Source organism: Camellia sinensis, chromosome 12 (assembly GCF_055761805.1).
Source record: "Camellia sinensis isolate YWXY chromosome 12, ASM5576180v1, whole genome shotgun sequence".
Taxonomy (NCBI): Eukaryota; Viridiplantae; Streptophyta; class Magnoliopsida; order Ericales; family Theaceae; genus Camellia; species Camellia sinensis.
The window spans coordinates 88,424,429-88,435,503 of NC_138972.1; positions in this window are offsets into that span (position 1 = coordinate 88,424,429).

Consider the following 11,075-nt stretch of genomic DNA (forward strand, 5'->3'; position numbering starts at 1 on the left):
CCTCGACCACCAATTGCGGCAGTGACAACCTTAAGCCCCTATGCAATGCCTGTAGACACCCCATTTTTAATGGCCCTTAAGACTTGGGCATTACTGATTGATCACTCAGTGGTGAATGTGTACGCTTGTCAAATGCTTGACTTCTTCAGTAAGAAATCTCAGTTTTGAACCTTCAAACCTTGTGCCTTGTTTTGGACCAAAACAGTGGTTTTTCAGGCTATTCCTCCAAGGACCTGCCGTTCACTAGTGTGGCTTGCCACCCACTATTAGTAGCCGGCCACCCACTATTAGTGGCCTGCTGGCCACTAGTGCAAAAAAATAGATATTTTCTGCCAGCTGTCCCCCCCTCTCTTTTGTTGCCAAGGTTGGAAAAATTGAGGAGTGAGAAAATATTTTTGGAAGAGCAAAATTCTCTCTCTCTTGTAACTTACATAGTCTTTGCTCAAACACTCTAAACAAAACCTAGAGAGTTCCTTGCTGAGGTGATTTGGGCTTGAATTTTAGCACTTGAGGCACTTGAGAGTGTGAATTTGGTGGTTTGTAACTCAAGGGCTCATTCATCTTCAAGAGGTATACCTTCTAGTGCTTTTTGTACCATCTTTACACTACTTGTTTTCTATCATTTCTTACTATTTTTGAGCTGTTTATTACCTGTGTTTTTGGGTTGAAACTTGTGTTTTAAGGCCATTAAAGGTAGAGGGGTTGATAACCCTTTCTTTGAACCTTGCTTCTAAGGCCTTTGCCTTTGTGTTTCCCACCTTTTCATCAACTTTTTTTGAGCTTTTTACCACTGATTTTTAGAGGAAAAAAATCATGTTTTGAAGTCCCAAAAGTGGAGGGGTTGTCTCCCCTTCTTGTGCTTGTGTGCTAGTTTTAATTCCTCAATATTTTAGCTAGTTGTTGTAGTTATTTCTATCTTAATTCCAACACTTTTTTAGACTATGTTAGGACCGTTTTCGGACTGTTTTTATGTGTTAGCTTCATTCATGCTTTGCATAGTATGCTTGTAGTGTAATGATCCTCATAGGATTAGTGTTTTAGGCATTAGCACTAACTTATTTGAGTTGATAGTGTTTATTTCTTATTTTCCATACTTGTATTCATCTCTAATCACCTCTGCAACCTCCCTCCTTTCTTGGCTTTTTCTTTGTTCTGAAATTTGTTTCAAACTAGTTGCTTGTTTAAGCTTGAGATGGAGGTATCTTGCTTAATGGTTTAATCCCTTTGGGGGTTCATTACCAACGGCATGGTGTCTCTCTTATGCCCAAAACAACTTTTTGTTTGGACTTAATGAATTAAGGAATGGAAGGTAATTAAAATGAAGTAACAAAATTGAGACTAAAAGTAATACAAGATAATAAAGTAATTTAGTATTCAATTGGACGTTAATTGAACACATGAAGATTTAAGTCATTCCATATACTTGTTAGTAATGAAATGGTTCAAGTTTCCAAGGTCAACCACTTCCCTTGATCAATTCATGATAGGGAGGTGGTTCATGGGTCTTTCCTTACCATTTATTAAAATTGTGTCCCTTGATTCATTAGTCATCATGCAGTGAAATTGCATCGATTGATGGCTTGCCAATCACGCCTACCCCTCCTTTGAGCTATTTGATGATAAGGACAAGTATGGTGGACAAACATCCCCTGAGAATACTCTGGTTTGTGCTCTGTTTGTCCTCTGTTACTGTAGGAAAGAACCAACATGAGTGGCCGGCAGGCCACTTTACTGGATGGCAACCCACTATTAGTGGCCTGCCAGCCACTTTTTCTAGGCAGGCAGTGTCCTTTTTCCAACAGAGCAGAGGCTGAGGTGGAAAAACAATGAAATTTTCTAACTGTGCAATTGAGGCATTCCGGTAGCAAAACGAAGAGCATTACCGAGTGGAAATCCGCATTCATGCATGAGCTATCCCTAGCATTTCGGGGCCCGTTTAAATTATGTTGTAATATTAATATGTTGTGCTTGGAGTAGTGGATTTGTAACTATTAGTTAGAATAGTTAGTTAGTTTAGTTTTGTGTTGTAATTATTTATTAGCTAGAATAGTTAGTTAAATTTGTTGTTATAATAATTAGTTAATTAACTAGTGTAGTTATCTTATTTCATTTGGTTTTTAATAGTTAGTTAATTCGTAGAAATTAGCTAGGGCATTCATTCGGACCCTCCTGCGTGAGGGCAAACTTGTAATAATGTATATATCTTCCAACCCCACGTCTTTCTTCATTTTATTTATCCGCTTATGATGTGTAGTTTAGAACATTACGTTTCTTTTATCATTTCCCATGTTTGCATCCATTTATCTTACATGCATGAGGTTCGGCTCATCATTCTAAACAAAGCATTGTAGTTTACATACTTCGTTGAAAATGTGTTGAAACTGCATGCTATCAAGTTGTTTCAAATGCATATTTGTGGCCGAGCCTATTAATTACATCTTGTATGTGTTGCATTGGGCATATTTTGCATTAGTTAGGACCATGCATTTTTCTAGCTAGTTTCTCTTTTGGCTCGCCTCGAGAATTGGGGTAAGCATTTATTACTTTAGCATATTGCATAAGTGTGATTGTTGCCATGTCTAGCATGAATACCATGAGGCTAAGTGCTTAAGTGCCATATCTGCTTGAATGCCTATGGATGAAGGCTAATTTCTTGAATTGAAATAATTTGAGTAATGTACATATGAGATCACTTTTTCAAGTGGTACATATTTGAAACAATTTTCAAAAATAAACTTGAAATCAAGGTGTTCCAATTTTTGCAAATTAGTCTTTTCTTGTGTGCAACACATAATAAAGTTAGTCTAATAATCGAAACAAGAGCATATAATGTAGATAAGAATCATATCATGATTAGTAGAGGCCGATCTTTGATCGGGTGAGTGGGGTGCTCAATTCGTAACCTTTCCCTCTCTTACCTAAGTTCCCGAGTCTAGACAATCTTAGTGATGACGGACATGTGGCCTTTGGCACGAGTCATGGGTTTTCTAAATTTTTCAAAAATATTTAGGTGGCGACTCTATATCTGGCAAAGCAGTCCATTTTTTACATTTTGATTCAAAATCGATTTTCCAAAAGAATTACCGGATTTAGACTCATTTGTGTTTATCTATTTCACATTACACTTGTGAAATCAAATTTAGAACCACGAGAGTCCAAACTGTAGGGCTAATCGTATCTGAAAGGAGCACGAAAAGTTGAGCTATAATGCCTCCTCTTATAGTGCAAACTCCATTGGCCGCACGTCAGATGCCCTCTCCTTCGCCGTGGGCACTATCAACTGTATGTTCACTAGAATTTGATATTTGCTCCGCAACTCCTTTAGATCCTCTACTATTAGCGTGGATTTGTCGACTTTGGTATGCTCATGGTTAGGCGTCACTTGGCTAATCGGCTGGACCGTCGAGATCATCGTCGTTAGACGGGGTCGCGCTGGCCGCTCCACTACCCTTTCCTTCAGCCTCTCCACTCTATATTGTTCCCCCAACACCATTCCATCATCGTCTCCTAGTGCATTTGATGTCATGGCCGGCACTTTGTCTTGTGCCATCTCCTTCACGTTTTGTATATCGCCTTGGTTGCGAAGGCGAGAAAATCTGCGATATAAAACAGAGGAGAGTCCACCGAGATGTAGGAGCTAAAGTGTCATGACCCAAACTCGCCCCTATAGGTTTAGCATCATAACCGGCCAGTAATCCGTGGATTGCTGAAGGCCTCTAAATATATTAGCAAATAGTAAGGGGCTACGGAAGCAATTATACAAAATAGACAAGGTCCAATGAGCTGTGATAACATATATGGGACAGAACATTTCAAAATGTATATATATACATAAGCATGCCAGTCAAGGACACCAATATTTACAGAATATTTACAGAAGTGAACTTCCCAAGACCTGACTTTACAAAGTAGTCACAGAGACTAGCATAAGCACAAAAACAACCATGGAAATAGACTTCAATCGGGACCTCCTCAGGAAGCACAACGGTTGGTTGACAAAAACAGAAACGAAGGCCGTCAACTCTGGCCCTGGTCACACGCTGACTCACCTACGTATATAATATAAACTGTGAGCGAAAGCCCAGTGAACAATAACAGAGTAAAGGGGTTTCAATGAATGAGTCTGAAAAGATTCAAAAATCATAATTCAGTTTCCTATCAAAATCATAATTTGTCCAGATCATATACAGACAGAAATCATAAGTCATGCGCAAGCATACGTGATACATCCATTAGCATTAATAGAACAGAACAGAGCGTATACACGTGAGGTTACGAATAACCAGTTCTATAAAGGAACCTCCGGATCCGGGTAACAGAACAGAACAGAAATATGCTGAGCCCCCATGATGGGGCCTCTGGTACGGGTAACAGAGTGCTAACAGATTAAGTTCCATAAAGGAACCTCCGATATCAGGTAATAGCCAATAGATATCACATGATGCTAAGGATGTCACGAATACATATCAGAAATTGGACAATCATTCATTGAACAGAACATATCATTTCAGAAAGCAGATCTCATTTTATCACACAGAAAATAAATACAGTTGAACATAACTTTACTAAGTTATTACTCACAGTTGGCCTTGAGACAAACAAACGGAGCAGATTGGTTAACAGTGTATGGTGCGTGACCTACAGAATACATAATAGATACACACTTGAAAATACTTTCAAATTGAACACAACCTGTTTCGTTTGCTCTTAGTGTGTTTCTAACCTTCAATCCTCATTATGGAGTCTTAAACATGGCCTAGGAATGCCTAGGATGGAATGAGGATGCAAGAATGCATTGGAAAACATTTCATAAAATTTGCTGAAATAAGGTCCACGCTCGAGCGAACATGCAGATGTCGAAGCTCCACTCAAGCGTGGACTTCCCCACTCGAGCAGACTGTAAAATTTGACAAAAGTGCTGGATGTAAGATTTTCACGCTCGACGAGCGCTCGACCTACGCTCGGGCATAAGACTCAGTGTCTTGCTCGAGTGTGAGTTCCCCCGCTCGAGCGGACTGCAAAACACATAAACTTCTGGGTATACGCATTTCACGCTCGAGCATAACTCTCGCCGCTCGAGCAGAATGCATGTACTCAGGGTTCACGCTTGAGCGTGAAAGTCCCCGCTCGAGCGTGGGTCAAATTTCTGAAAAATCCAGATTGACCTCCAAACATGAAATTCAACATTCAACCATCCAAAACTCATTTTTCTGGGCCAAAACTTTGGAAAACACTTGGTAACCCATAAAACAATATGTTAAAAGCATCATTTCAAGAAATCATGGCCCAAGAGCAAACCAATTATGCACAAACTCAACTTAAACTTTATAGATGATCCAAAACATGACATGCATGTGCATTTTTGAGCTAAGGCTCTCCAAAACATGATCAAATGCTAACAACCAACATGAAACTCATTGTGTTTCCAAAATTAGAATGAAATCAACATATGCATGAGGAAATTCTTAAAACTCATCCTTCAAAATGCTATGAAACATGCATGCATGCATGAATTAATCCTCAATTCAACATTTTAACCCAATTCCTAGCTTTAGACACTAATTAACCATGAACCCTGAAAGAAACAATTCAAATTCAAATTCAAGTTCAAGGGGATGAAATCTCTACCTTAGGTCTTGAATTCTAAGTGTAGGAGCTCAAATATGCAATTCTTCTTTAATTTCTTCTAAGTCTCCAAGCTAAATCTCTTGTTAAACTCAAATTCTCCTACTCTCCCTCTCTCTCTCGAATTGGTCTAAGAAACAATGAAGGAATGATGCAAAAAGATATAAAATCTATTAATGGCCTAAAGTGCCCACTAGTGGCAAAGATGCAATTAATTCAAGTTGATGTAATTTAACTTTATTTAATCATACCAAATCAAATTTAAATTAAATCCACCATAAAATCACATAAATTCTAATTAATGCATAACACTAATCAATTTCGAAATCGGGTGCCGATAAGGCTTTCAATTCGCAGTTCAAAGTCAAAACATGAACAGATCATTCTATACCGAACAGATAGAACACAAAAATCAAACAACACACATGCAAATTAATTCCAAATTCCTCCTAATCTACTGTTAGGCATAATTAAGGCCTCATTTGGGAAGGCTAATTTAGTAACTTTTTGGCTATTTGGCTAAAATATGAGCTAAAAAAAACTAGTATGTTTGGAATGACTTTTTAGCTTTTTACGAAAAGATGTGCAAAAAGTAGAGAGAAAAGAGAATTTTTGGCTTTGGTATGGGTTGTTGGCTTTTTGGCTAATTTAGTAACTTTTTGACTTTTTGACTAAAATAGAGGGTTCCCAAACGAGGCCTAAGTGCGAATTAACATTAATCAGAGGTCGGGGATATTACATAAAGTCTGGAATGTGTTGATTTTTCGTAACAAGGTAAGTAAATCGCACCAGTCCGAATGCCCAAGGTTTTCCTGTGTGCCAAAGATCACGATTAAAATTCACCAGTTTGAAAATTTCCCCAAGTTAAAACCCCCGCCTTTCTCACGTCACCCCCTATACATACCATTCGCTTCCTACTACCGCTTCACATCCCTCACCATTGGCCTAGAATACCCCACGTGTACGGCCATGATTCGTCCTTCACCCCATCACCTCTCTTTCCTCTCCCCCGTCTATTCCACTTCACATCACCACATGCTTACCTGTACCTCGAGCCCCGTACACCATCACTGCCCACTAAACGATCATCCTTCACGCTCAGCTAGCCAGACGGTCATCTTTCCCGCTCAACCACCTTTACGGTCGGCCAGCCCGACCGTTACCTTTCCCACTCGGCCCCCATTCATGCTCAGCCAGCCAGACGGTCATTTTTCTCGCTCAGCCCCCTTCACACTCAGCCAACCCGACGATCATCTTTCCCACTCAGCCACCTTCACACTCAGCCAGCCCGACGGTCATCTTTCCCGCTCCGCCATGTTAACGGTCGGCCAGCCAAGCGGTCATTTTTCTTGCTTAGTCGCCTTCACAGTCGCCTAGCCCGATAGTCATCTTTTATGATCAGCCGCCTTCACGCTCGGTCACTTTCGTGGTCCGCTAGCTAGACGATCACTCCCCACGCTCGACCACTTTCGCGGTCAGCCATCCGAACGGTCGGTCGGTTTTTTCTCACCATTGCACCACCCTCTCGCCCTGCCCCACACCTCCCTCCTTCCCAGACTTGTAGGACTCTCAACACTTTTCTTATTCCCTTCGTTGGACTAAAACTACACTTTGGAATGGAGGACTACTAATACTGATGGGAACCCAAAAGGGCCCAGCCTACCAGCTACCCAAGAGGGCCCAGCCCGTGGCTCAGGGCCCAGCTTATGGCCTGGGCATTAAAGTCCAGCAACCTTGAGAAGCCAATGTTGGACCAGGATCAACAGGATTCAAACATAGGCAGGAAATTAGCCACGTAAGCAGACAAAGATCTTGCAAAGTTATTGCACCCGCACATCAGCCATTTAATGAGGCCCTCGCAGCATTAAATGCAGCAAGCCCTTCACGCTGGAAGAAGCAGACTCACCATAAACGATGTGAGCTAGACTATAAACTTTCGGCCAACAAGATAATCTAGAATGGACAAGGAAATGATGAGTAAAGGATATAAGGAAGCTTTCGAGATACGTTAAAGGTTAAGTTCTTCATCCCTCTCTTCTCTCTCTCTATGATCAATCTCCTCTAACCGAACTTGATCGTCGAAGTGTCCGTCAGGGGATTCTCTCCTCTTTCGGACGTTTTTGCAGGCTCGTTTGGAGAACTCCGAGGTCAGCATACCCGTTGGAAACGTGGATAAGTCCGACCCTTCATCCGTTGAAAGTAACTGCATCATCAAATATTTTCAATTTTAAAATATCGTCACATTATATAAATAATTTAGCAAACAATTATTCTTGTATTTTTCTAAAACTAATAAAAGGTAGATTTATTAGGTTTTTTTTTTTTTTTCAAGCACTCTTATTGGGAAATCTTTTTTCAAATACCTCACCCGGTCACCGGTTCAATCGGTTGAACCGACCGGTCCAGCTCGGGTTTCAAAACCTTGTTGTATTCTAATTAGTCCATAACATATTATTATTTGGGCATTTGATCCACTAAATCTTAATTTTCATATTTAAGGTATTTTATGGATAATTTTATCCTTACAAATATTTTTTGAATGTTTAGCAATTTGATAATATGAACATTCATATTTTATATTGTAAATGTTTACATTGACGTGTAAATATTCATATTAAAAATGTTAATGTAAATATTATTATTATGGATATTTTAGTAATTATAGCACCCATAAAACTTATTAAAACATAAAAAATAATTTAAAATAAGCAAAACATAAGTAGATATAAAAAAATTTATGAATAAATACGCAAACATAAACAAATATCCAACCAAATAGACCGGACTTTTTCATTTTTCATGTCAAAAACTGACAAAATGCCTGAACTCAAAGATGAGGAATTGCACATTAATGGTAATAAGTTAAAAGGAAGGGAAATTCTAACATACACACCCTTGAAAGGAGTGTATCATATGCACCCTTCTTTATATTAATTTTTTTCTTGAGTTATAATTAATTTTTTTATTTAGTTATGGCATTATTTTAGTTATAACATATAAGTTGTTTAGTTATACCTTATGTTGTGTTTGGTTATAATATTTCTCTTTTTTTAAGTTATGACTCAAAAAATATATAATTATATTATTTTTTAATTATAAAGTGCATATATAATATACACCTTTTAAAAAATATGTACCATAATATTTTCCTAAAAGTAATTGCAAAAGAAAAAATATGTAGATGGGTTTACACTTGTGCAAAACCTCAAGGGATTGTGGTTGAGTGGTAAGACTAATGTTTCAGGTTTGACTTCTTTTTTTTTTTTTTTTTTTTTTTTTTTATGTTAGTCATTTGGATAATAATATATATGGTTGCTAACATGAACCTTCTAAACTTACGTAAACTTAGGGTCGGTCTTAGGCATAAGCCCACCAGACCATGGCTTAAGGACCCTCAAAATAGACTTAAAAAATGGACTCCCTCCTATTATAGTTTAGTGTAATATATTAAGTATGTTTTAAATCCAAAAAAAATAAAAGAAGGACCAAACTAGCTTAAAATAAATTGACCCATTAAAAAATTAAAAGGCCCATTCAAAATTAAAAGGGCTCATTTTCTCTCCTTATCTAATTCCTAACCCTAACTCTTAATTCAGTTTTCTCAAAAATTTGAGAGAAGTGGCACAACAAAGCACTAACAAATTTCTAAAAAATTCAGAGCAAGTATGATTAATTTATTTGCTTCTAAAAATACAAAAAGAGCGAGGATCAAGTGATATTTATTAGTTGTTGTAATGTAATGTTAAATATTTTTGGATTAATTACCTAAAAGTCCTATCTACATATTTGGAGGTAGCTTAGGTCCTGTCAAAAGGTTTTTGAACCAGTAAGTCCCATTTATAGGTAAAAAGACGGTTTGCCTTTTAATCCCAAAACTAAGAATGTTCTCAATTTCAAAACTGAGAATGTTCTCAATTTATAATTGCCAAAACTAAGAAATTTCTCAATTTTTTTTTTCTCTAGTATGAGCTGAGAATATTATCAGAACTATCAAAACTAAGAAATTTATAATTATCAATTTTGACAAATTTCTCAATTTTTTCATGATTAAAATTGAGAATATTATAAACTGAGAAAGTTCTCAGTTTCAAAAAACCCTAGATCTCTCTCTTTTTCTCTCTCTCTCTCTTTTAGCTAGGAGTGTCCGCGGTTCGATTTGGGATGGTTTGCGGTTCAGTTTGGACCCGCCCGCATCTTTGCGGTTTGGAGAAAAGTCAACCCACAACCGCCCACAATGCGGTTTACAGTTTGTGCGGATAGGGTTCGCGGATGTGCGGGCGATTTGCAGATTGAACTTTTTTTTCAAAAATTTATTTTTAAACCTTTTTTTTTCCTCCTATTTTGTGTCAATCTTTATTTTCTAAAATGCTCCAACATTAATAATTAATAAATTAAAACTTATAAAAAACTTCTAAAATAAAAAACACATCAAATTCAATTCGTAACTTAAACAAATCTTTCAATATCTACATTCATCATTAACTTGCATTCATCCTACATTCATCATTCATAACCCAAATAAAAAAATCATACATTGAAAATTCTACATTCATCATTCCTAACACACACAAAAAAAAAAAAAAGTAATTCTTCATTAACTTACGTTCATCCAAAATGAAATAAAAAATAAATAAAAAAAAATCATTAACTTACATTCATTCAAAACCAAAACGCAATTAAAAAAAAAATTTGTTGTCAAACTTCATTCAATACAAACCTATGAAATAAAATTAAAACATTTCTAAGATATCAAACTTCATCTTCATGAATCACATCCAATCCAACTTTCACAAATTCCAATTCCAGTTCTAATTCTATGCATTTGGTTGATGAACCCTACACAAAAATAAATTGAAAAAATATAAACTTTAATCTTCAATTATAGTAAGAAATGAAAAGATAAACAAATGTCTATATATTGCATCTCAATATAGTAAGAAAATGTGTTGAGTATACGAAAAAATTACCAATGAGCAAATGGATATTAGACATCAATTATAGCATCAACATTATAGGTTAAAGTTGAAGATGAGCTTGACTCCAAAGTACCTAATTAGGAGTCAACAAGAGAAGATTAATAAAACTTACATTAGAAAATGAACAATACAAATAAAAATGAAGATAAATAAATTCTCATTTACCCGAGTCATATTGCTCAAATTCTTCCACATCATACATTGCCTTTCGAAGAGAAATTTGAAGGTTTCTTCGAAGCCAATTTTGAGTACATACAAGGCCTTCAACCATAGAAGATGACAGTGAACTACGAAATTGGTCAAGAATACGCCCTCCCGTACTAAAAGCCGACTCCGATGCAATGGTAGAAATATGCATGGCCAACACATCCCTTGTAAGTTGTGATAACACCCTATATTTGGTTGCATTCACCTTCCAATAATCCAAAATCTCAAATGTTTGATTCTTTGCAAAATGTTCAACCTCGGATAAAT